At 45.5% G+C, this 27,578-nt stretch overlaps 1 protein-coding gene across 3 annotated transcripts in view; it reads right to left on the bottom strand.

The window, feature by feature from the left end:
- Positions 1–13,501, bottom strand: part of HIVEP3 (HIVEP zinc finger 3) — a 270,230-nt gene extending 256,729 nt beyond the window's left edge. For 2 of the 3 annotated variants that reach the window (XM_075774101.1, XM_075774098.1), the window contains exon 1: positions 13,351–13,492. The gene's annotated coding sequence lies outside the window, so the exon portion shown is untranslated. Of the gene's footprint in view, positions 1–13,350 lie in introns of all 3 variants that reach the window. The other variant, XM_075774102.1, reaches the window with a different exon arrangement.
- Positions 13,502–27,578: the final 14,077 nt, after the last annotated feature.

Consider the following 27,578-nt stretch of genomic DNA (forward strand, 5'->3'; position numbering starts at 1 on the left):
ATATGTATTTATTATGGGGTCAACAACAGGCATCCCAGAGAAACAGTGGGGTGCTACAACTTGCACTAGGACCTGGAGATACATCACAGGTAAATATTTGTCCCCACGACTAACAGGTATGGTAGCTGCCATGCTTTCGTGATGGCACCATCCCATGCCAGGAGGAACTCTTCTGACAGTACGATGCACAGCTTTGTGGCAGCATCGGCAGTTTTTGCATAAAGTTACATTTTGGCCGCAAACAGCCTTCAGCAAAGCTGCCAGCAAGAGAAGAATGGAGAGGAGGGCCTCATCCTGCCAGAGTGCCTGGGGTACAGACACATGGGTGTTTTCAGCCCGGGCCCCCCAACACCTCTCCAGGACACCCTGCTGTGGCTCCTGACACAGACCACACAACATCCCAGGTTTTAATATGGAGAAAAAGGAGCTTAAGCTGATACTGGAAATCTTCTGCCCTCACATTTCACTGCTCTGCATATTTTTGCAGTCAGTGCCCAGGCAGGTGCAAGCCCTCAGCTCCACATCTCACACGTTTCCTTTGAACACATGCACTGCTCCGCATGCCTGTGCCTGGGCACACACAGACAACACTTCTCAGCTTTCTAAGAAGTCTGGAAGAAAACCCGGGCTGCTGACTAAGTCCCCAGACGAGCAAGGCTGAGGAGTTTCAGCAAGTTGCTGAAAAGGCTCATTAATCCTTACCCAAATCTACCAATGTTACAAATCCTTTGCTGCTACAAACGCCGTATGTTTTATCACCCTCCGCAGCTCACCATATTCACCAATTCGCCCCATTAAATAAGACAGACCTTTTCTGTACCAGGGAGCTTCAAGCCTCCTTCCCTACACATTGCTCATTTCCTCAACGGCAATAACTCGCCTGATGCCTGTCCATGCTACGTGGAGCTGGGATGCCGCATCCACCACCGGCAGCTCTTCACACGGCGGTGCAACCCGCAGGATGCAAACACTGGCCTTGAATCAGAAAAACATTTAGGAACATGATTAAGTACAACATTATCCAGGATGGCAATTAAACACACACTTACAGGCAAGCACATGCTTAAATGCTGTCCTGGATGGTGATGGTTTCGGAAATCAGGGCCTCTTCCAAGGAAGATGCAGTTGCTGGGTGGATTAACACCAACTTGTTTGTACCTCTGCAGTTTGCGTATGTGTGAACAAAGTGGGGAGAAAGGACAACTGGAAACCTCTTGCCTCGACCGCCTACGTCAGGCAGCTGGGCTCTTTGCTACAACCCCATATACTCTGAATTATTCTCTGTATCGCATAATGACTAGCACAGAATTGAACAACACTTGTCACATACCCAGTCCATTTGCATTCGTTCCCAGTTTCAGGGTCCTGCCTTGCAGCACAATGGCCCCCAGAAAAGCAAAGGGGGGACGCGGGGGTTGCCAGGAGCCCCGGGGTGACACACACCGAGCACCGACTGTCTATATTAAATACGTTTAATTCTTGCCTGAGCACTGTTTGGTGACTATTCCCGTCTCCAGCTGTGAACGGCAGTGGAACAAGCAGCTAATTTCTGTTTTCTCTCCGGGGTGCGGTGACAAGAAAGGTCCAAGCCCGGTGTCCTGCAGACCCCTCTGCCCAGGCTCATCTGCATCCCTGGGGTTTCTGTTTCGCGTTGCACGGTGGGGCTCTCTCACATGCGTGCATGTGTGCCAGACCTAGTGACTGCGAGAGGGGACTGGAAACATCTCAGGGGAAGAAGAGAAAGGTCTTTCCCTTGGTTTTCTATTAATACTGGCTGTAGGAAATGTTTTGTCTCATACTGCTGTTGATGGCACAGAATATGGGATGGGTAGCTTTGAGAGTAAGAGGCTGCTATAGGGGGTACCAGCACCAGATGCTTTATTTTTGCTTTGAGCCTCCAGTCAGAGGCATGCAGAGCTCACAGCACTCCAGAGCTTGCAGCAAACCGAGGGTAAAAAAAAGGTAAAAACAGCTAAGCTGAGTAAAATAAGTCATTGCACCAAGTTGTCACTAGTGAGGAAGCAGGCGCTTCGTGGGTTTCCACAGGAGGGAACAAAGGCACCAGTCCAGCTCCAAAACCAGGGCTCACTCCTGCCCAGCTCTGCTGCAAGAGCAGAAAGCCCAACAGCAACCAGCACGCCACACCTCATCCGAGCAGACAAGGGCACTAAGATTGTCGGTGCAAAGATGCACAGCTTTGCAGGACATCTACAGACGCAAACACAGTCCTAATCACCAGGTTATAGATCGGGGAAGACAGTCAGAAAGGAAAGAAAAATCTGCTGCTCTGCTCTCTGCCTTGATTCAGCTGCGGTTTACCCAGCTGCAATGTGTTTACATTTCTAGCAAACTTAATCCTGGACTCCTTGGGCCACATATTCTAAGAAAGGAAAGGAACTTTATTAACGATGTACTAGAGAACTGTACCCATGGTGAGCTGCTTAAGGAGCCAGGCTTGGACTGAAATACCCAGCACTGTGTAGCCCCCAGGAATTTCTGGATGTATTTTATGTTGGGTTTTGTTGATTTACGTTTTTAAAAAAGAGGTGTTTTGTAAAATCCCCGGTTTTTCCAGCAGATATTCTGAGATGCTAAGGTAGCATTCAGGCTTCTTGCTCTAAGTATGAATGATACTATCTGCAAAAGAATTCAGAGCTTGGCAGGCTGAAAGCAAGCAATTCACCTTCAAGAAAGCACTCTCCTACTATTTCTATGAATAATAAATATATTAATTTATTAAGTGAATAAAATGCAGGAGACCAGAACTTATTAGCAGCTGCAGTGTGAATAACCTGTGTTAGCGATCTAACACCCGAGCCTGAAAAAACAGCCATGTCTCTAAAAATGAAACTGAAACTTTTTCTTAGTTTTCTAAAGTTTCTTGCAAGTTAAAACAGTCCTCATACATGAAAGTCCTCAAATACTGTTTCCTCATAAGGTGAGAGATTTGTGTGCATCTGTTTTACCGATATGTAGGGCAGACTGAAAAGCAGATATTGCACATGGCAGAGCCCATGAGGCCGACGGATGGAGATACCAGGCTTGCTCCAAGTTAGTCTTTCCTATGAACCATCAGTTTCATCTCAAATTTATTTGGGTCCGTTCCAATACTACATTATATACAGTAACTGAGAAGAGAGCCTAAGGTTAACGCTACTTTGCATGACCGCCACAAAAACCCACCTGTTTTAATACAAACTCCCTTTGCCGCGGTGCACACGATAAAGATAAATTTCACTCTGCTTGGCCAAAGCAGCGAGGGCACGAGTGGGACTGGAGCAACGTCACAGCCCAACCTGCCAAAAGGCTGGCTCACTGCCCCGGGGACTGCAGCTCAGGTCGAGGGGGAACAGAAACTACTCGGGTGTACAAATTGCATCCTCGCATCCGAGAGGTCAGCAGGAGGGAAGCACATCGGCTCCTTTCCTCGGCTAAGGAGTTTGAGCGGAAAATTTCCCTGACAGTGTCTTCTTATGGCTGTAATGTTATTATCGGTGTATCTCCTAAAGAAAATATTCCTGGGGCTGCTGCTCCTTCAGCTTTCAGGAAAGCTCTAAGGGAAAGCAAATAACTCAGCCTTTCAGGGCTAGCTGGTGTGGAAGTGAAACTCCATCTAATTTAATTTAGGAAAAAAAAAACAAAAGCCCCCCACTCTTTGAGCCTGAATTACTTATGATTTTCCCTTGCAGAACGAAGGAAGAATCAGACCTTACATTAACACCATGAGGATGCGGTAGTGAGGAGCAGGCAATAAGTAGAGAATGTCAAAATTAACCTAAGTCACAGTCTGGACTTATTCTTCTGTTTATGTACATTTTTAAAGACGTTTAATTAAGCTACCACATCTTAAGATGGGATTTTCAAAGCTATATAAGCAATTATAAGAATCCAGACTGCAAAGGGCAGTTTGGGCACTCATGATTCTTTGAAAATCCTCAACTGGTATAATAGAATTCATTTTCTCCTGCAAATTAGATACATATTTAGCCAAAATAACCCGGGGCCATGTACAGAAGTACAGATGATCATAACCTAAGCATGAGGGCAGAGTTAAGGTTACAGACTCAGATTTTACTGCAGTGTTTGCATGTCAAAGTGTCAAATATCCCAAGTGTAAAAGTCAGAAGATAGATAAAATCATGGCATCTTCTAGTAAGGAGCAGTTGGGCAGTCACCCAGTGGTGACCAATGTACCTGTGAAATCACTCAAATAATCAACTAAATCTGAGACTGGCCAAATTCCTTCACTAAAGCTTTAGATCTGTTTAAGGTATTTAAGATAATCTAAGTCCTTATATTGGCACAAGCTGTTTAAAATGATCTAAGGCTTTAGATTGGTTTAAGCTGCTTATGCAGCTTTAAGGTTTTAAAAAGGTTTAGACTGCTAAAAAACATTCCCCAAAAAGGAAGTGGGGTTGTTTATTGGGAGCTGGTTGTACCATTTCATGGATTTTAGTATGGCACAAATGCAAAGATAATGGACACAGGAGTAAAATATTTTGTTTGCAACACTAAAAGTCAAAGTCAGTCAGTACCAAGCCTACAGATTATTTCTATTGGCATAAGTTTGAGAGGAGTGGCACGCCATAGTTAAAGCACCAAAACCTCTCTGTTTTCTTTTTTTTTTTTTAAAAAAAAAAAAAGAAGGAAGAAAGGTACCATAGGAAATTACACAAAAACTTAATGCAACAATTCCACCCTGTTAAGAAGTAGGCAACACGCCAGTATATAAACCCTACAAATTCAGCTTTCCTCTCCTCCTTTCTACTACTCTTATTTCCAGTTTTGTATCACCAAAATACAGTATCCCTTGTCATGCTCTTTTTGGGATTACACCCATTTGCAACCCATAGGTGGCTCTGGGGATATGAAATCCAAGGTGCCCATATGGTGCTGGAAAAGCTCAATAACAAGACCCACTTAGCCACACAGGTACTTGCCATGAGCAATACTTCTGTATTGCAGTGGGGGGGGGGGGCGGGGTGGAACACACATGGGCTAGGAAGGCTCTTCCAGGAGGCCAGGATGGATTCCGCTCTCATCTGCATCTTTGCAGCACAAAAATATCCCCACTGAAGTCAATTTTTTACAAGGAGCATGGCCAAGCCCCACGCTTCAATTTAACTACCCATCCTGCTCATGTGCAGAGCTCTTAGCTGCGAGGAGCACTTTTATTTCCTTAAGTCCTCCCCAGTAGGTCCAGCTGGGCTCAAAACATCCCCGAAGACCTCAAAGCTCTCCATGAGATGCGTGCTCTGGGTCTTGCTCCAACCCTGCACACTGGGCTCTGCAGTTGCTACCCCGGCAAGACCTTTTACCAGACCCAGCTCTGCAGTGTGACCCTCCGTGGGAGGGATGCTATGGCAGAGTCAGCCCCAGACCTTGGGTTCGGCCCCAGACCTTGGGTTCGGCCCCAGACCTTGGGTTCGGTCCTACCTATCCTGTGAGATGAGGAGCCCAGCGCAAAGCTCAGCCCCAACTCCCGGAGTGCAGTGCTCAACTGCAAGGACAGAGTCACCACTGGTCCCTTGGGGAGCTCGAATTTCCTTCCCGAAACACTGTCTGGAAAATCAGGGCAACTGTCCTGCTTGAGGGCATACCTTTTATAAACAGTTGCAAAAACATATCTAGTCTCCTTTAGCCAGTTAGATGACTACAATTTTCAGTATCCCCTTCTGCCCTGAGGAGGGGACAGTCCCATCGCTCCATGCCATCTAGATGCAGCAAATGCAGTTACGTTGGGACAAAGAGCCTTTTTTTTAGCCACTTGAGCACAGGCACTGTGGTACACAGCCACCCTCTGCTCTCATTTACACAAACATAAAGGCAGAGCATCTGGCCATGTGTCAAAAGTCTTTAATTACATGATCGAGCTTATCTTAAATATCTATTTATTGAAAGTTGTAAATAACACAAGATTGCATTCTCCCTGATAAACATCACACAGACAAAGGGAAGTTACGATTACATATTCAAACGCTTTCTTATTCCATCTTTTGATTGCTTACCTTTGCAACCTTTATGTGATATTAATGTTGGCATCCTCTCTCCCCCCTCCACCTTTGCAGTTTGCTCTTGAGTACCAAGTTCATTTTATGGTTATTCAGTCATGGAAAAGCAAAAAAAGTTTTTTTCATAATCAAGATTTTTATCCTAATATGCATTTTTGACTTGGAACTATGCTTCTTCAGACAGCATCAGTCCCCAAGCAGCTTTTTGCAATGGAAAACACTGAGCAAAATCCAAATGACTGAGAAAAAAATACATAAACGCTGACAGAAATAGCAAGAGAAGCAACAGAAACCTGTTATGTACAGTTAGCTAAGAAAATTTGCCTCCTGATTTTCAATTTACCCAATGTTTTCCTCTGTAAGGAACAACAGACTGCTCAGGGATGGGTTCACGCCTCAAAAGTATACACAGCATCCCAAAACAAAGTGTAGAATAACTATGGATACAGACTAATTACAGCTGCCTTGGAGTCCTCCCTATCTGAGGGTTATCGTAGGATTTGCAAATCTTCATCCGCAATAACATCACACCAGGAGACAGCGCTGGGAAGTGGAAGGCAACACCAGAACCGATGAGCTGATTTACCCAGGAGGGAACGTGCCCCCATTGCACCTCAAAATTTCAACAGCAAAAGGAATATAAGTCCTGCCAGCTGCAGGCATACAAATTACAGAGCCTTTGTATAGCTTTATCACAACTTTTCACATTCCTACATTCATCAATAGGCCAAATTGTAGCTAAATTAGGTATTCTGGGAATGCAGTAACCTTCCTGGTATTCCCCATGCAAGTTTTCCAGAACACTTTTGAGTTCTGGTGTTATTTACGTTTCCATAATGCCCTGTTATTTCTGTTGTCCATCCTTGCCCGTTGACAAAGGGATGTTGAAATTGGAGCACGGAAATACAGTAAGAGGTGAAATGAGCACGGAGCTCTCCCCCACAGCACCCCCATGACCACAGCCCAGCCTTCTGCTTCATGGCCCATGGCCAACCAAGCACGCTGCCCGCTCTGGACTGCACAAGTTCACTGTCTTTGCACAATTCACCGAAGGGCATCTCCTTTCTGATTTTATCATCTACCCTGTATGACGGAGCACCCTGAAATCTCCACCAAGACCAGGGTGCCACAAAGCTGGACCCTATACAAACAGAAAGAGCACCTTTCTGCTCATCAGGGTGCCAGCTACGCCCGTGCCACACAAACACCCAGAGCACTGGTCTTTGCTGAGGTGCCAATGAGGAACTAAAGCCAAGGAACAAAATTTTTGCCTTACAGCATGATACACTTCTGTAAAAACAGAAACAAGGAGTCTTTCTTCTCTTAAACTGCCTGTAGTGCAGGGAAATACAAGAGGCCTTGGGTAGCATCAACCATCCATGTGCACTGGGAGAGCATGTACATGTGCCTCACTTCATGGACATGCGAGCATGTATTGCATGGAGTAAGACAAATAATTCCATATGCTATGCAATTTAGAGCAAAGCCTTCAACAGGACTTTTGCTTGTAGGTCCCCATGGCTTCACAAGGGAAAACTAAATCCCACTGATGCTTAATCCACAGCGTGATTGAGGAGTAAAATAATATAATTTCTGCCCGAGAAACATGTCTTTTGCTCTCACTATAAACCAAGCCAGGTATATATTCAGCACTCCAAAAAACAACTCACTTGGCTATACCAGCAATATCTTCCATTCATTACCTTATTTATTTATTTTAACTCTGCAGTTCATGCTCTGCCAACTGCCCCCGTGCACCTTGCAGCCCGTGAGCCGCACACACACTAGCACACCTTCTCACCGCTGCAGAAGCTGGCCCGGGACCAGTTTTCACCCCCCGTAGTGGGTGGTCTGACCCACACAACCGCCTCACTCGCTGCTTTCTCGTGGCGTGGCACCACATCTTGTCTGGAGACACGAAGCCACTCTAAATATTTTCCTTCAATCTGCCATGGGTGCACAGTACATGTCCTTCACTTGCCAGGTAGCTGATTTTGTTTCTGCTGCATAAAATTACTGTCCGACGAATTAATCAAAGTTATAATCGAATGCAACTATCAGTAAGGTAGACATTGCACTTGTTGGAGACGTCCCTCCCTGTCCTGGCATTTCTAGAAACAGATTCACTGCAGCGAAGAGTTTTCAGAAGAAACCTGGCCAAACTGCTTTTGAACAGCCATTAAAAGCAAAACAACCTGTTTGGCTCAGCAATTTTCACTCTCCCATAAAATTCACTGTAATGCCAGGACCACCAAAAAAAAAAAAAAAAAAAAAAAATTTTGAAAATATGAATTAAAGCAACCAAAAATGGGGTGAGTGGGAACATGCCTGCAACATACAGGATTGCAATGACTTTGATAACCAATGCAGAATCAGGCAAGGGCCATAAGGAGAGAGATGAGGGATGATAAATTTATTTTCATGGACTAAAATACACAGGCAAAGAGGAACTGTCTGGTGAGGATTGGAAATGCCTTTGAAACACAGATGACGTAGGATGGATGAGGGTTACAGGGACCAGGGCAGGATGGGGTGATGCTTGCGCAGCTGAGCCCGTCCCAGGAGTCTGCTCTTTTGCACATGAGCATTTATTTAAAAGACCGTATGAGCTCCGATTGCACCTCTATCTATTTTTCCTTTGGTTCTTTCAAACATACTAGACCTTTTGATTTCAAATCCCTCATTTAGCAGTAACACCCACCAGGATATATAAAATATTCTTAAACTCTAAAGGCAACTAAAAAAAGTGGGTTAGAAGTTTTGTTTGTAGCAGAGGTGTATTTTGAAGGATTCTGAGATCATCCCTGACATCATCACAAGCGGCTCTCGCCTTTCTCACTCGCACTTTAACAGAATGATAAATTCTGTGGTGACTTATTTTCAGCAGATCGCTTGTTACATCAGGGTTTACTCATTTCTTTTTGCTGGCAGCCCCCAAACCAGGGCCGTGAGTCAGCAGCAGCCCGGGGCTCTTGCTCCAGAGGCACAGGAGATGGTCCAGCCACCTGCGGTTGTCTCCTCCGCCAGATTTTATTGACCCAAGCTCCTTTCAAAGATGCCCATGCGTCCCACATCAAGAGCTGCCAGAGTGACGAGACGGTGCATGGGAGGGGAAGCAAGCGAGAGACAATCTCTCCACCGCACTGAAAATCTGGGCTGTTTGAGGGGCGGGCAACCCATCTGATGATCTCGAATCCCATGGGATTCCCATGCAGGGAGCTTGCAAGTAGCCCTGGAGCAGCAGGGCTGTGGGATCCTCCTCTCCCAGCTGCAGGGAGAGGCAGATCAGCCAGGATCGTTAGGGTCAGGGTCATTAGGGCGTCCTGGGTCAAAACAACCCATCCAGACCAGCCCCAGGCTGGGACCAGCAGCTGGGCTCCTCCTGGGGACCGTTCCAGCAGCTATTTCTGGGGCTCCCCCTCCCTTTGCTCCCAAGGGATGCCAGCAGCATCCCGTGTCCCTCGGCCACGAGGGCCTTCACACGCATCCCCCTGACAGCCCAAGCTGGCCACGCTGCATGCAACGTGCCTCGTTAAATTATTCATACATTGGTAACAGCAGCTGGTTGCGGCATTCACCTCCAAACAGCCCAGACCCCAGCACAGCGCCCACACCCCAGGACCTGGGGTTGCTCCTGCTTCTCACAGCAAGGATCACCGGTGCAACAAAACACATCCAGCAACAGGCGTTATCTATACAGTAAAATATGTTTCTCCCATGCATTTCCCTACGGCACCGGTGTCCGCCCAGAAAATAATCATCTAAAAAAAAAAAAACCCCAAAAAACCCCCAGCAAGCGCTGCTGTCTGCAGTTGGAGCTTAGAGTCAAAACTTATTACTTGTATTTTCAATCTGCCAGGGACTCACACTGAGACCTTGGCCAAACGGTTCCCCCTCCCTCCTCCCCATTTCCCACACAGAAGAAAAAGTAAGACGCAGAAAGGTTAAATGGGAACAAAAAAGGCCATGCTGCTTTTTTCCCCCCACCTCACTTAACCACCGAGATCAGAGTTGAGCAAATCCATGACTTACATAGCTGCTATGTTTCCATTCATGGCATAAAAGTTTTGGAGCTTTTTAAAGAACTAAACGAAGAGATTTGGGCTATGAATTCTGACATCCCTTTTGCAGTAAGGTCAGCAGTACGGTTAAATATGGGTAAGCAACAACCAGCCCTCTCATATATATATATATATTTTTTTTTTTTTAAGATCCTCTTCAGATAACGACTTACACCTTTAAACAGTCAAATAAATCAGCGTGCTGGGATGTACTATTCCTTGATGCATCCATACTAATCCACCTTATACATCTGCCTTAACTGAGCCAGCTGCAGATATTTAGCTTTACATGGAAAAAGGAGATATTTTTTAGTCCTAAACAAGCCTAGAGTGGTTTGTGCTCCTACCAGCACAAGGCAGAAAGACTCACTCCCAGCTGGTCCAATTAAAAATGATGGGTTTAGGTCAATATTGTGTTCCTGCTCTCCTGGCACCGATCCCTTCCTCACCAGCTCCATGTCATTAAAGAGATAGCTGAGATTTCTGGTAATTGCTGGACCAGCCCAGGGCCAGGTGGAAATCCAGAATGAAAGTGCACCTGAGGAGAAGGCCTTTAAAGCACTTTGAACGTGGGCTCCTCCAGGAGTCCATAAAACTTCTTGGCCCATCAACAGCTATCTCAATTCCCAGCAAATATCCCTATTTACATAACTCAATCGAACAGGCCAGCCACAACTTTTACCAGAAATGAGCCAAAATGCTGGAGAGCCATTTGAAAGCCACGACCTTGCACATCATGTACATTTATAGGAGGTTTACAGCTGTTTGAAGCAAAATAACAAACAGCATCCTTTGCAAGCATGATACCGTTGGATGACCCAGGCTCCAGTCCCTCAGAGAACAACAGTTTCATTTCCCTTTCTCAGAAGGGGATGGAAGGATAGAAGTCAGAGTGATGCAGGGCCACCAACTCCCACCAGTCCCAAGATATTAGAGACCTCATAAAAGAACAACTCCTGGCTGGACTCAGATGCCACCATCTCTGCAGAGAAGCACCCTGGCTCTGGTACAGATCCACCATGTCCTGCTCAAACTGCCAGGAGGAGGGTTTGGGCTGGGCAATGCACGAAGGGTTTCATGGCCCCAGATGCAGCAGTGCAGAAGCTCACGCCCTGGACAGGAGATGGTCTGATAGGAAAAACGCCACCTTCCCATCCTCCCCATCCTTAGCCACCACCCAAGCTTGGGCTTTCTCAGGAGGTTTCTCATCCAAAACGTTTTCCACCAGCTCGAGAGGAGCGAGAGCTCGGGACTGGAGATGAGCCGCAAGCTCCCACATGGCATTTGCTTTGCAGAAATCCCGCCGAGCAAGCAGGCTGGCCGAAAGGAGGAAGAAATAAAGACCAACCTTCCTCCCCTTCCTGTGTTTTGTTGCAGCTGGTAGGATTTGCAATCTCCAAAAAGAAAAGAAAAAAGCAGCATTGGGCACACTCCTTCATTGGCACGGCGTGAAAACCAGAAAGTCTCGTCCCTGCAGGACCACGCAGCCCCGGAGCAAGCCTGGCATCGCTGGCTCGGCACGAGGGAGCACGAGGTTTGGGGAAAACACCCGGTCTCTTTGCATCCCGCAGCACGAGGCTGGGGGTTGCCAGCACCCAGCAGCATTTGGGTTTGCCATTTCTGGCAGAGCAGGGGACACGAGGCGCTCACAGCCCTGCAACCGGCCAAAAACCAGGCTTAGAGGAGTATTCCTGTACTGCTGGCTCAAAAGCATATTTTAAACATATTCTCCTTCATGCACCTCATATCAAAATCCTAATTAAAAAATTACTTTCTTTTAGAAGCGGGGGGACAAACCAGACCGCATATTCAGTTTTGATTACTTTTTATCTGTCAGGTTAGATACTCACAAGTTCTCTTTCTAGGAAGCCTCGAGGGGTTGTTTATATAAAATAAGCATTTTATTTCATGTGCTGCCCACCCTCGGCTTGCACAATTAATTGGGGTAAACTTTTTCCTTAACAGCGAGGCAAAAAACCTACAAATAATCTTGCATGCACACAGAGAAAAGAAATATATTGCTGAAACACACTTAAAGACACCAAGATATAAACACAAACTTCCAGACAAAGGGCTAATTTCTGCCCTGGGAGGCTCGTACAGCCCAAGGTGCTGGCTGATCCCAGCGAGGGCTGGATTTGGCCCTCGGAGAGGCCACTGCAGTCCCTGCTGCAAGCCCAGGCTCGCGGCTGTGGGAACACGGCAGAAAACCCGGAGCCCGAGCGAGAGCCGTGGCCAGGTGCTGCAAGGGGCTGCTGCGGGTGCCCCCCCCGCCTCTGCCACGGCAGCCCACCACCACGGGGGGAAAACCACGAGCAAAGGACAAACCCAGGGTAATATCCCAGGACTGCCCGAGTGCCAGCCCCGTGTGCGCGTGCAAATAAAATTAGGCAGGGTGCAAAAGAAAAGCCAGTGCCCAGGCTTTGTGCAGGCAAAAGGGGATTCAGCCATAGGCAGGGATCTAGCTGTTAAAATGAGGGTTGGAATATTTATTAATCTTTTTTAATATGTTTATACACGCTGTACCATCAGGCAACAGCTGCTTCTATTCCGCAGGGAGTATAAATGCAGGATGGGAAGCGGAGCAGGGCCTCGGCACAGGCACCCAGCATCGCCCCGGGAGGACGCGGCTCCCCACGGAGCAACATGTCCATTTTTCTGCCGACGCAGCGTCCGGGGTGCCCGGCGGAGGCGCGTGCCCCTCTGCACACCCGTGTCGATCTTGCACGTCGCTAACACACATGGCGTTTGCCTCCCACCGCCCCCAGCCCTGCCTCCCACCAGCAAGGGAAAAAAAAAAAAAATAATAATAATAATCTATGCACATTGGGAGAAAATGAAGTTGCTGTCAAGCGACGATAAATTCATGCGACAGCCAGGGCTAATTAAGCAGAAGCAAGCAGCAAAGTAGCTGGGAGCGTGGCGGGGACAGGGTTACAGGCTGGCTGCGGGCTGATTGACACCGCTAAGGTTACCTCGGGCTGGGGGAGCTCGCCCATCGCGCCAGGCACGGCAGCCAGCGCCGGCCACCCAGGGAATGTACACACACGCACACGTATATCTGTCTGTCTATATGCACACTCGGTGTGCAGCGGGTGAGCGTCTCGGTGGCAACCTGACACCTTTCGGGAGGCAAAATGGAATCTCGCCGTCCGGTTGTGCACCCGCAGCAAGGGAGGGGGGAGAAAAATATACTATTTGCAAATATGCACGCAGAGAACAAAAAAAAAAAAAACAAAAAAAAAAAAACCACCCAAACCAAAACCCCCGGTGCCTACCTTTGCTGGGTGCCGGCAGGCAGATCCCGGACCGTTTTGGGTCGGTGGCTGTTCCCTTCTTTATGAAATGTTCGGCTCAGCCGGTGCTATTTGCATTCTTTCATTAGCACCTGTTTCAAGTAAGGAAGGAGAAAGCTCATTACGAGATCAGCTTCCTTTCAAAATAAATTATTAAAAAAAAAAAATAGAGGTGCACGCTGCCAAATAATAATAACGCTAATAAAAAAAAAAAAAAACAAAAACACATGTATATTAAAGCCCAAACTAGGCAGTTTAATAATGGGAGATCTTGCAGGTTGTGAGCATGCTCCAGCCGGAACAAATCCTTCCTCTGTTATTCCTCTGAATAAAAATAAACCACGATCAAGAAACCCAAACGGAAGCTTCCTCCTAGAATCCCTGCTGCTGAAAAATATGTAATAAATTCAGCCCGAAGACGCAGACTCTAATCAGCAGCTGTTTTCTGGATCCAAAGCCAGCCAAAGCCTCTCTTGTCTTTTCCCACTATGAGTCTAGGCCTTTTTGAAAAGGGTTTTAACCTTTTAAAGATACAGTGCACCAATTATCACTTCTGGAGGACTGTCACTCACGGCACAAATAAATTAATAAAGCGGCGGCAGTGGCACAGTCGGAGCAGGGGGAGGGGTGGTTTGCACTAGCACTCTTTCTTCCTGAATATTATGATATTATGATATGATTTTTTTTTTAATAGGATCCCCGCTGTCCCATCTCCCCCCCCCCCCCCTTTGGGAGAATAATAATAAACGGAAAACTTGCCACTCAGCTCTCGGATAAATGCATAGTCATTATAAAAATGAACAGCTGCTGGGTACGATTCAGGGAGTTGTACGGCCGCTCCTTATCAGGGTTAAATTTATTGCAACTGAATTTTAGGTATTAACAGTTTCCGTCCCGGCCGGTGGTGTGAGGGGGTTAATGACATGCAGAGAGGAGCTCTGTCAAGTGCTTCCCATCAAACCAAGGATCAGGCTGCAAAGTTTGAACCGAGCAGCCCTGGCACAGCAATAAAGCATTCTTCCAGGAGTGGGATTTCGGTTTTTTAGCAAACCGAACCAAAGCCCCCAAAAAAGCTCAGCCCTCTGCTAACAAGCACCGCAAAGCGCCGGCGGCCCCGTGCGTGGCACAGCTCCCCGGAGGACAACGCGGAGCCAGCTCTCCCATCGGGGACTGTGGGGGGGTGCGGGGTCCCCCCAAAGCTGTGGGTCCCCAGGCCTGGCACCCCACGGCAGCGTCGCGTCTCTCCTGGTGCCATCGGCGCCCGGCCCACCTGGGTGGCAATCGCATCCTCCTGGTCAGGGAGCAGGGAGCAAGGGGCCATCCCCGGGGTGCTGCGGCTCCGCACCCGGCAATCCTCTCTGGCCAATCCTCTCTGCAGCCCCCGGCATGCAAACCATCGGGAGCAAGCGGTCCTCCCGCCCTCTCCCCCCCTCCTCCTCCTCCTCCTCCTCCTCTTCAGCAGAAAATCATCATATTTCATGTGTCGCTGCTCCAGCCTCGCCAATTGGCTGGGCACTCGCAGGCGGAAATGTCAGGAGCAGCCCAGCATCGGTGCCTGCCCGTGGCCGCCGGTCCCCCCCCGCCCCAGGACCGCCGTGTCCCCACTGTTTGCAAACCGCAGAGCGAGGGCGGGGGGCACAGGGCTGGCCATCAAAACTGGAGGGAAAAGGGGTTTTGGTGTTTGGGTTTGGGTTTTTTTTAATGTCACTTTGGCTCAGCTCCAGAGGGATGCAGGCTGCCAGCAACTTGACCTTGACCCGCACGGTTGCGTTGCGCTGCCAGCAAGAAGCGTTTTCCGGATGACGGAGACCCATCACATCTGCTCTGCTCCGCGGAGCCGCCTTCCTCCTCTCCAGCCACGCCGAGGGGCCGTGCCAGCCCAGCCCAGCACCAGCCCCATGGGCACAGCTCTAGTCGCACTACAGGTACCAAAGCTGCTCGGAGGGACGACGCCTGACAAATAGATGCTGTCTTTTTTCACCCATTTTTACAGCTTTTCCCCTGCTTCCAGACCTTTCAAACAAGATGTATCAGCATGTTTCTTTATCGTTTTAATAGCTGGAGAAGCTGGGATTTGGAGATAGGGGCTTGCCTGAAGCTACCCAGTGTAGAGCAACGGCTCAAGTAGGAAGACAGCCCAAGACTTCTTCTCATCATCTGATCATTTTCCTTCTCAAAACGGGGAAAAAAAATTCCAAAAATCTTCTTGGGAAATGGAGCAGTGGAATATCAGAATGGAATAATCCTGATGAAAACTGTCCTCTACCTCCCCTACAAACACACTACCTGGAAATGAAAGGCGACACATCCAATGACACTGAAAAATGTTCTCCCAAGGAGCAACTGAGCCATTCTTTCCTGCTGGGCTCTCTAGCACAACGGGAGCATAAGGAACAGGAGAAATACGACAGGCAAAAGCTAACTTTTATTTTGCAGCTGCTTACACAAGGATAAAAAAAATTGCATTGTCATAAAAAATAAAGAGGATTTGAGTTTGGCATTTATGGTACAAATCAGCTTATGAAACCTGTAGTTCTCTACTGATCATGAAAAAACTCAGCAGTAAATGGGCAATATATTGGATGGAAGAGTAAAAAGCTCCAAAGCTTCCTTATCTGGCCATCCGACAAGCAACCTGCAGCCCCAGTCATACCAGCAAATGCAACCAGCCCAGGGCTGTGGGCTCCTGCAAGGGTAGCTTGGTGGTCACCATTTCAACCATCTACAATGTCCTCTACCTCCCTGTGTCCAGGCAAGTGCTTTGGCACAGCAGAAACTCATCACCACTGTGTGTCACTGTAGGCATTAAAACAAGTGCAGTAAGAGGGAAGAAAGTGAGATAATCAGGCTATTAAGCCAGAAATCACTGTCTCAGTCCAGAGCCACAGGACAGTTCTTCATGTTGTTCTTTCCCTTTCAGATTTCAACAAGAAGCCACTCAACAAGGCGTTTCATCGCCTACGTTAGCCTGGGCTTCATGTGACAGATGACCCAAGTCTGTCATGGTAGGTCTGCAAGGTGCCATGCAGCTCCATGCACGAGCACCTGCGTGAATTAATGGAGCTATAGAAGTGGTGTCACCATGTTGGTGTCATGCTCCTACCAACATCACCAGGCTGACACGAGCCCAGATCGCCACAGGCTCTACCACACAGACCTTAAGTGACTTGTCTTCATGGACCTTGCTTTCCACACCACCAAGTCACATGCAGAAATATCTGTGCTAAGAAAGCATGGCAGAGTTTATTGAAGTCTGCCAAGTTGACATCTAAACTCCTGACTGGTACCAAAACTGGAGCAATCATCACCTTGTAATGCAGGTGCTGAGCAACCAGTGCTTGAAAGCCTCGCAGAAGCAGGAGCACATAGTCCAACCTCCTGAGGAAAACATCACTCTGACCATTCCTGTTTGAACAAGAGACTTTCTTTGGGAAAATGTACAATCAGCTTAAAAATCGCCTGTGGTGGCTATAAATCTCCACTGCTAAACATGAGCCTCACCACCAGCCTGCATTTACCTGGCTTCAGTTCCCAGTCTGGGGACCTAGTCACTCCTCACTGAGCCACACTGAGCAAAGCCAGAGTCTTGTTTTTATTTCCTGTGAAACTTCAATGAGAAACCACAAAATGGGGCAACAGTTGGAAAAGATGACCTCTTACCAGTTTTGGTCTCCATTTTTGCTCTAGCAGACCATTATGACATTACCCTTATCTACACAAGGGAAGGACAAGAGGTGTCTGGACTCTCAGCTTTGAGGCATGTTTTTCACTTACAGTCTTTCATTCTTCCCTCTGACCCCATACAATTTTTAAGAGATACTACCACAAAAGCACATACAGCACAGAAGTTGCAGCAAGACCACAATCACCTGATTTCCCCCCTAGAAACAGAACTCAATAAAATTGCCCTCAAACCAATTATCTAACTAGGTTTTAATCCTTTTCATATGCTTTCATATGAGGTTGCATCACCTTTTCCTACAGAAACCAGCACGCATACAGCATGCATGCAAGTGCTTTGTACCAAATACCTTAGCACTTTGTTCACCCCCCCCCCCTTTTTTTTTAAACAAAGATACAAATTCTACTTTCCTCCAGTATTCTGATACTTTCCCAGCAGTTCAAAAATTATTATAAATCAACATTCACAGCAGGGAGAATTCCCTGAATAGCAATGGAAAGACCTGCATTACAAATCATCCACGTCTTCACAAGCTGAGCAGGCAGAGCAGGGTCTGAAGCCGGGGAGACCCCATCCCCGACGGGTGCATTAGTTCACTGCTCCCTATGCAGCGAAGCACACCCTCATTAGGGGCGACACACTCCACAAAACCTGAGATAATAAGTTCTGCGGGGCTTATTAGTTGGGCTCCTTGCTGGAGCCAGTCTTGCTGGGAACTAGCACGACTGCAAGACCGTCCTGCTGCGTGGCCAAGGAGGGGAGCGGAGCAAGCGAGGGCTGTGCTGGTTGCAGTCAGTGAAAAGAGGGGGCAGGAGTGGTGGGCTGGGACAAAAAAAGAAGCAAAGCTGTTAGTTCTCTGCTTTTTTTTTTTTTTTTTTTGGCAGGACTTGCTGCTAGCACACTCAGCTACTGACTGTATTTTAGAGGTCAAAGATACTCCATACCTCATTCCTCCTTTTCTCCTATGAAAATAATAACAGAAAAAATTAATACAACTCAAAACTTTGCTCCGAAACAATTTGATACTACCTTGTTGATACTTTTCTCTTTGCAATACTCAACTGCTTCAACCCTAAGCAAGTAGGTGCAGAAGGACACAGGTTCAGTGGCCAGCTTAGAGTTTGTCCAAAACTCTGGGAATATTTACAAAAAGCAGACTGCCCCTTTTCCCCGTGCACTGTACGGCGTACATCTGTAATGCTATGTACATACTGTGCACAGTGCAGTGCACATCGCTCAGCAGGATGAGTCCAGGCTCCTTACACAGTAATTCATGGTTCTGACATTTAATGGGCATTCTTCTGTCAAAAATGACCAAGAGGCACGTGAGACTTTCCTTTTTTTTTACTACCTATCAAGCCTGCTCAACTAGAAGCAGAAAGTTGTATTTCTTCCTTTTAATTGCTAGCTTCAGTAATGTTCTTGGGATGAAACAGGCACAGTATGGTGGTTGTTCTTGTTTTTCTTGCACTTTTTAATAAGTAACAAAGATACAAAGGCTTTGGTTTCAAGTCCTCTGCAGCCACTGCCTTCCTGGGACCTAATACAGCAAAACAAATAGGATTCCTGGTCTTACTACATTGCATTTGGATTACATACTGTGGTTTAGGAAGATGCAGAAGATAACAGCACATAGAGGGAGAAGGGACGAGTTGTATCCAGGGGAACAGGCCACAGGGCTGTGAGTGCTGTCAGAGCCCCAAGCGTCTGTGCCTTAACCAAGGGGCTGGGTTTTGATCCATCTCCTCTCGGCGCCCATGTGCTCGCTGCAACTGGGGGGTTTTGCACAAGAGCAGAGCAGGGAGCAGGATGGAAAGGGTAAGACGCTGAGGAACACCTGGTTACTGTTCACAGCTGGCTTTTTATCTCAGGGAGCTGCTGCCTCCTGCAAAACCCAGCAGCCTGGTCCCAGGATGGGCAGTGCCATGTGACTCTTTTTTGAAACTTGTGCAAAAAAAAGCCCTAATTCACACCCCACCCCCCCTCAAAAAAGTACAAAACCTATGGACCAGGGATCTATGGAGTTTGTATAGGGCTGGAAGCCTCTGTATCGCTAATCCCCTCCTAATCTCTAAGCTTGTCTGTATACCCAGAATGAACACATATTAACACATATTAAGTATGACTGGTTAAAGAAGAACATCTGCAAATATTTGGATTATTACTTCTAGCTAGTTCTGTGATCCAAAGTTACCATCCAATACCAGATGATAGGTGAATCCCAAAAGATTTAAATTTCAGATTAGAAAACTTGTTGATATTCAGGATAGCTTTGCCTCTCAACATTTTACTGAGCTCACAACCCAGTACTTTTCAGATCAGACACATTTTTGTCCAATTAACTAAGCAACTGGTATAAAAAAAATACAATCTGCCATTGTGCTATAAAGAATACCAAGGCACAGAAAGGACAGCCATAAAAGCTCATGAGTGAATAGTCCTGTTCTCGTGTTTTTGTTTTGGTCACTAAACAGCAATATCTTCCATTTCAGCATCTATCACCCAAAGTGACATTCAGGGACACAGGCATTAGCTCCCTGTCGGTCTCCGTGAGGTTGCTGCCAGCAGAGCCCCGCGGTATTGATTCCTTGTCTTTGCTGACTGTGATGCTTCTCAGGGCAAGTTACGGGGCTCTTTAGCACTCCTGATTGCACTGGAGGTTTCAATGATCTCAACTGTTGGGAGCAGAGGGATGAGAGCAACCAGCTTCTTCAGAAGAAATTATTTGTCTAGGTATGACACTACAGTGAAATTTGAAGTGTGATGAATCACATCATGATTCAACTTCGGTTCTAGCCTGAATCCTATTAGACAAGAGCCATAGGTATAGCTAAGCAGTGGGATGGGTTTTGCTGATTGTTGAGGGACAGGGGTCCCCTCCCTTCATTTAAATCATTCCTTGTCCTCGTCAAACAGAATATTATCTAATTCCTCCGTAGTATGTACAGGATAGTGTGTTATCCCTCTACAAGGATCCATATTAATCCAACCACAGACAATAACCTCATACCATTCAGTACAGGAAGCATCATAATCTGCCATGCATTAAAGGTCTAAAAAAACCCTGCCTAATGTTAGAAGAGTCTCAAGCTGTTAAGCTACTACTTAACTACGGTAATTCACCATGAAGTCTCTCCCATGGCACAGCTAGAGAGTTGTTTTCACTTTCTAATACTGAACACGTGACTTTTAGGCATTTAATGAGTTCCCGAAATAACTGAACCAAAAGGCAAAATCCAAGAGGTTTTACTGCCCAGGGAGAAAAAAATCATAATTAAAATAGTGAATGGGCAGAAGAATGAAACAAAGGCCGGGGGTGATTATAAAATCATTTAGGTGGAATAGCGAGCGTATAGCTTTCCTGTCCCAAAGGGGGTTTAAGCACAACAGAAGGCAGTCGGCCTTGCAGTACATACCTGGGGCTCTACATCCCTCTCCCCCCCTTATCGTCCTGTATCGTCAGGAATACCAGTCCCTCATCTTGGATTCGACATAGTGATGATTAAAAAAAAAGTACCAACAAAATCATTCACTTTGGCAGCACTTTCCCCTGTGAACATCAAAACATGCTGCAGATGTTAATGATACCTCATTGTGTTATCACAGAATTGTCTGTTAGAAAACATGCAGGTAGAGGGATGGGGAGGGTAAGCAGTGTGGAGAGTCATATTTTGAGTTAGAAGGAAAAGAGTCTACAGGTTCTGACTGTGAATGCTCTGCTATAAGCACTGGGCTGGATAGCCTGTGGTCCCAGTGTCTCAGTTGGGCCTGGAGTTACTGTTTATCCCAAAGAGCATCACCAAGGTAGATTTAGTTCTAAAAATTCTGAAAAAGCCTGGCCTTTAAAGAGTTTGGTTTGGTTTGGTTTGGTTTGGTTTGGTTTGGTTTGGTTTGGTTTGGTTTGGTTTGGTTTGGTTTGTTCTGTTTTGTTTTAAATCTCAGCAGAGGAGTGTGCTTGTCTTCTGTTGCTGAACTGGAGCAAGAGCCAGCACACAGATCTGCAAGTTGTGCAGCATTTGCCTTTCCATCCTTCTGCACAGTTCAGCCTCCCAGCTTGTGCCAGTGTACCGCTGCAGAGAAACAGCCTGCCAAGCAGCAAAACCCTAGGGCAGAAACTTCATTTGGAGAACAAGAGACACCCAGCCATTACCAAAACTGCTCTGTGGGTCTATATGCAAATTCTGCTCTGCTTCAGAGGTAAACATATTTCTGACACAACAGAGCGAAGATGGACTTCCTTACTCGTCAGGTTTGGAAAACTGGGGTGCAGTGCATTTCTCCACACCTTGCATTTTTACATTTGCACGGAATGGGGATGTGGTGCCAGCTCAGGGTTCCAATATCTCAGAAGGATGAACACTGGCAGTGGTCAGATCCTGATCTCATAGAGACGTGGGTGTATTCAGGTGCAACCATGAGGAAGGATGGTCGGAGACTTCAGGGTCCCCTGGTAACCCTAAAGCCAGAAAGAGTTGGGAGATTGGGACAGCCCAAGCTGCAGGTCTAAGTTACATGCTGAGGATGGTCCCTGGGTCACATTTTCCTCTGAACCCAGCTTGGTTTGTGGGAGAGAGCTTGTCTGGACCAAAACTGTGCTAGCAACCAATAAGCACCACAGATTCTCAGATGCCCATGGCAGATCCACAACCCAGCACTGGTACCAGCACAGACACTGGACCCTCATCTGTAACCCACTGCAGGGTTGCGAGGTTTGCGTCTGTCCTAAGCTAACTCACCTTGGGTGATAAACGCCTGTCAAAGGCAGCCCTCAGTTGTCCATCCATGGGCAACTGTCCCCCACCTAATTTCAGAATTCATCCATGTTTAAGTCTCTTGTTTAAATGTTTCTACCCATTTAATTCATTGCATTGTTTTCTAAACAGTAGAAAGTAAGAGCTAAGAAAATTTGTGAATTTTTAGATTAAAACCTGCAGTAAGATTGCGTTTCAAATTGGGCTTAAGGAAAGAAAATTACATTTTGGCCAAAGGCCAAGTTATGAATTTCTAATTAACTTAATCAAACTTTTTCATAGTCTAACCCTTGATAATTTATATAATCAATTTCACTGGGATGGCAGTTAGAGTGAGCCTTGCACCAAATCAGACAGAAATAACGCAAGTTCAAAGGATTTGTTCTCATTAACCTTAAAGAAAATGAGTTCAGCAAGGAGTTGAATGGTAGTAGCAGGTGGTAGCTCAAAAAATGTATTTTAAAAGGTTGAGTAAACACTGAGTTGGTAGATTTTACCAGAGATAGACAGGCAATGTTGATCATTCACATTAAAAATATATGCATATTACGTGAATACCAAGAAGTGACCAGCATACAAGAGAATTCAAGTGTGTAAGAATTTGTGTCTTTTTATTAGACCAGCTAAACTGACTGGAACTGAAATAAATGGACCAGCATGCCCAAAAGCTTGCCCATTTTTATCAGTCTTAACAGCTGGTCCACTGAAAGATATGACCAGTTCTTATGAACTCCTTTAATATCTTTAGACTAGCATGGCAATAACTAATACCACATCATTAATGTATACAAGGAATCCACATTTAGGCTTTCTAAAAGCCTGTTATGACCGACTTTATCAGGGGGATAACTGTTTATTTCCAGCTAAACAGCCAGGCTGCCTGTAGAAGCAGTCACTGGGAAGAAATTTGTTAAAACATCCATTGCAGAAACAATTAAGTTAAATAACTCAAGACTATCACACTCAGGGGAACTGGCATATGCAGGGTTGATGTGGTCCCAGAGGGCTGGAGTAGGACAAATTGTCTGCCCTGTCCTGGAGGGGTCACCCGCTGCTTGTCCTGCTCCCAAACAATGACCCAAGGCATGTGTTTGGTCAGGTTTTGTAGCAGATTTTGCTCTGCTGCATGATCTGCCAGCTGAAACCTGTGTCCAAACTATTTATTGGTTTAGTACACAATATTCTGGTTTATTTTTTCCTTTTTTTTTTTCCCTTTTGTTTATCAAGTGGGTAATCCTTCCTATCACCTTGCAGAAAGACCCTTGGCCAGGCATGCTGATAGACCTCACTTCCAGGCTGCAAAACAACCAAGTCCTGAACGACGTGATAGAGAGAGGCTCAGCACCCAAGAGGAGCCTGGTGTGCACAACAGCGAGAGCAGGAAATTAGATACTAGGGCCAACACATACACAGAAGTGAATCTGGCTTGTTTAGCTGACAGCTAAGGAGCACAATGCACCTATGAAACAAGGCTGTTCTGGTGACCCTTAGCGCCTACTAATTAAGCTTTAGTTCTGCACAGGAACCAGAGCATGATTTACAGCATTAGCTACATGCACTCTGATGCACATACATGTTTCCCTACATAAATATATTCAGTAATATATTGAGCCTAATGGCTCCTCATAGTCCTGCGAATCACTCTTGATGGTCTCAGTATGAATTTTGCTTGCATTAGCTACAGGGACAGGGAGCAAGTAGAGCTTCTGCCAGGTAGCCGGTAGCAAGGTACCAAGAAGCAATGGCCAGTTGCCATGGGCATTTCCAGTCCCAGATGCCTAATGGAAGAGAATGTGACTAGTGAAACTTGGCTAAATGTATCAAGTTAATTGCAAGGATACAACTATCAAAACTGTAAATTACACCTTTGATTCAAGAGGGAAAACTCTTAGAAATGAAGGGAACTTGGAAAAATCTGTTTAGATAAGCTTAGGAATGGGAACAGAGAGGATGACTGGAATTTCTTTAGCTATTGGGTGCAAACTTAGTAGGAACTTGCATCCTGGACAAAGAGGGGATCGTAAAAAATTATGAAGAAAACCTCCAGACTAACTGAATAATTAAATCTCTCTCAAAGGATAGTAGGAGTGAGCAGAGAGAGTGCAAAGAAAGAGCAAAAGGAACAATCCCAAAGAAAGATGTACCTTAAATGTTATAAATGAAAAATACCACAAGTCAAACTGAATTAGAGTGTGCAAAGGAAGTTAAAGCAACTAAGTAAAATGACAAAATGTTTTCTCCATATAAATAAAATGAAAACAAGAAAAGAGGTCACTATGGGTGGCACGAGGATAAAAGATAATCCAAGTATGCTCCAAACTGTGAATTACTTTGCTTCAGATTTCAAGAGGAAAGGGGGCAAAGGCAGGATGACCAGGACTAAACTGGAGCTGATCACATCAAGGGCTGAAACAGAACTCAGAGATCAATGGCTGTACACAGGTCCAAGAAGTGTCATGAATCCAAACAACTGCAATATCTAAGACTTCATGTTATATTTTCCTTGTGGAAAGCATCAAGGTAAGCTGAGCACAGGCTCAGCTTACCTTGCTCGTCTTGCTTTGTGGCACACAACATCAGGGTCTTTTGAAACTGGACTAGAATATTTGCTACAATTGTGCATCCAGCTGGAAAGATGGTGATCACAACTGTAAAGGACCTAAGAAATTGGCCATCAGGAATTCTCCCACAGTTTTCACCAATAATAGGACTATTAAACCAGGATCACCATTGGAACTGCTCCAGAATTGGTCTCCAGACCAATTTCATGTAATATTTTCATAATGCAAAGCAGGAGTAAAATTACTGATGATATGAAGCAAGGAAGTATCGTCAATGAAGGAAAATGAAATATCACACAGGGAAAGTGGAATGACTCTGAAGATCGGAGAGCTACGACTGAGATGGAGCTTTGTGGTGCAGATAATGAGCAAGTTCATAAGAAAAGGAAGGGGAAAAAAATAATTCTGCAGTTAGCTGGGAGATCTTTGGTTAGAAAAACAGGCTTTGGCAGGAGAGACTCAAGTGCACCAAAGGGTGAAGGTGACAAACAGGAAGCAGAAAAAGAAAATTTGATGTTAAAAAATATCTGGCAAGATATATTCCACAGAAGGAGATATCCATGCTGTACAAGTCCCTGATTTGACCTCACCCGAAATCCTTTTAACCACATCTCAGAGAAATGATTTCCAGCAAAGATGCAGAGAACTGTAACGATGATCATTGAAGCAATGGAGAACACATAATACAAGGGAAGACTAAAAGAGGACAGCTTGTTTGACCTAGCAAAATGCAAACTGAGAGGAGAAGAGCTATTTCAAGGACAATATTGGCACAAGATCAAATGGAGACAACACAGCCAAGGATTGAATTTAGTCTAGAAGCCTGGCATTGTCTTCAATGTTTCTCTCCTACAAGAGTAAAGGCAAGAAGTTGCATGACAAAACCTGGTCCCTTTGCAAGAAGCCCATAGAAAAATCTTGGCACTGGATCAAAGAGGGTTTTGACCAGCTGAGCCTCAGTCGCCCACCTGCACGCACCAGGGTTGGGCTCACAGCAAAGCCCCATCATGAGCTACAGTCATCTGCAGGCCGCAAGACGTGCTGTCCCCATCATCTCCAGCAAACCAGGAGCGTGAGCGTGGTTCCTCCACTGCTTTATAAACAACATTTGTAGTAGAGGGCTTGAGTTAGCCCTGTGTAACCGTATCCAGGTGAATAATATTTTTAAAAACCCTCAATGGAACAAGGAGGAAACAAGAAAATTTCCACAAGATTGTCAGGAATAAACATCACGAGTGGTGCGGGAAGCAACTGGCCTGCTGTGAAAGCCAAAGTCAGGCCTAGCCAAAACCAAATCCAACCTGCAACTAAGACAAACCAGTTGGACTACGCTGATCCAGAGCCCAGCTAAAAGGCTTTGTTTTCTTCAGTGAGTGTTTCAGAACACAGATTCTTGATGTAAGCAAAAGATTTAAACCATATTTGGCATCCACTTTTCTTCTGCATGGGTCAAAGATAAACAATTTGACTGGTTTGTTTGATTTAGGAGGAACAAAATAACACTACTGTTAAATATTTTAGGTGAGATTTCACACAGTTTCCTTTGTGTCCAACACTTGTTATTCCAGATAACATCCTGCTTGGATCAAGAAAATATTCCAATTAAATTCAAAACTGTATCAAGCATCCCACTATTCATCAAGGTGAATATTTACACAGTATTGAGGTTGACATTCATTGGAGCTTGACCACTGAAAATAGCGAACCAGCTTGCATTTTTTTTCCTTATCTCAATTTCTGATAACATTTTGCAGCTTCTTAGTCTAGTCAAACTCTGTGTTCACTACTAAAGTCAGTTCAACTAATCTGATGGCCAACAGCCCCAGCCCCATAGCCTAGCAATCCTGCACAGCCCATTCAAACAGGAATCTACCCCAGCGCTGGCTGTGAGCAAGTGGTTTGTCAAAGGATGACATGCTTCCTACTGTGCTTCTGTGAGTCAAAAATAACATTACAGCATGGAAAAATCTATGCTTCCTCCTGTCTGACACTAATCCAGGTGAGCCCAGCTGTGGCTGAAGGAAAATTAAATATTAGCTTGCAAGTGTTGCGTTAGTCCTGTTAGAGGTGAAGCTAGTGTTTATCGTTTAGGAGACAAAAAGAAGGGGGGGAGGAGGAGTTTATGGGCTTGGGAGTTAGATTTCACCCTGAAGGCCTGGGTTTGGAATTAGAGGTTGCTAAAGCCAAACTTTTCACTTCTGGTCCTCCAAGGGTGCTTTCTTTTAATTGCTGAGGTCCCATACTAAAATGCCTTTGCCTCACTGTAGGCTCTGGCTCAAGTGCACAGCAGCCGTGCTCTGCTTCCCTCTCTAAAGCAATGGGTCATTAAAAAATCCCCAGAAAATGGATATTTATATTTGACATTGCTCTTTGCTCATCAGTTCTTTCAAAGCAGAGGAGCAGCAGCAGCAATGTCACGTTGGATCACTGGACTGTGCTGAAGATTAACCTCTTGCTGATCCTCCACCCCAGAGATGCTCCTGAATAAATTAATAATCCTGCCATCAAAACAGGGTTTGAACAATAAACAACAAATGATGGGTGACAACAAGGGGCACAAACAGAATGATAAAAGTAAAATATAGAAACTAGCCAGCGAAACATCCTACGTGATTTCTACAGCAAGAGTCCTAAAGTAGCTTGCACATGAAAATGAATTTACATACTGCATCATACCCTTAGTTCTGGCACAAATGTTTCATTTGCAAATGCCATATTCATTCCAGTCCCTTGTATGGGGTATTTACAAATGATACATGTTTGAAATGAGAGGAAACTATAATCTATTACCCATAATTTTATTTCTAACACTGCTATAAGTGTTACTAAGTATTTTTAAATGCATCCAGCTATAAAATTTATTCAAGTACCTCTGACAGAAGTGAGATTTACTGAGAATAATTGTTAGTTCCACTGACATAATTCATGGATATAATTCAAAAGTGTCTACAAAGAATACTTAGGCATCTTTTAGCAAGAAAATATTCAGGGTCATGGCTTGGTTCCTCTCTGCTGGTTAAATTACTGTCAAAATAACGGACACTTCTGAGATATGAGAAGATGAGAAAGTAAAAATTTGCTCCAAAATCTTTGTTAGAGTTCTCTAAGAGTCCTGAGGAAGCGGAGGACTCACTTTTCAAAGAAAGAAAGAAAAATTAAGTTAATACTACTACAACAGCAACTAAGATAGAAGAAATAACAGGAACATTTTCTATG

This window comes from Balearica regulorum, chromosome 22, assembly GCF_011004875.1.
Source record: "Balearica regulorum gibbericeps isolate bBalReg1 chromosome 22, bBalReg1.pri, whole genome shotgun sequence".
NCBI classification, from domain to species: Eukaryota; Metazoa; Chordata; class Aves; order Gruiformes; family Gruidae; genus Balearica; species Balearica regulorum.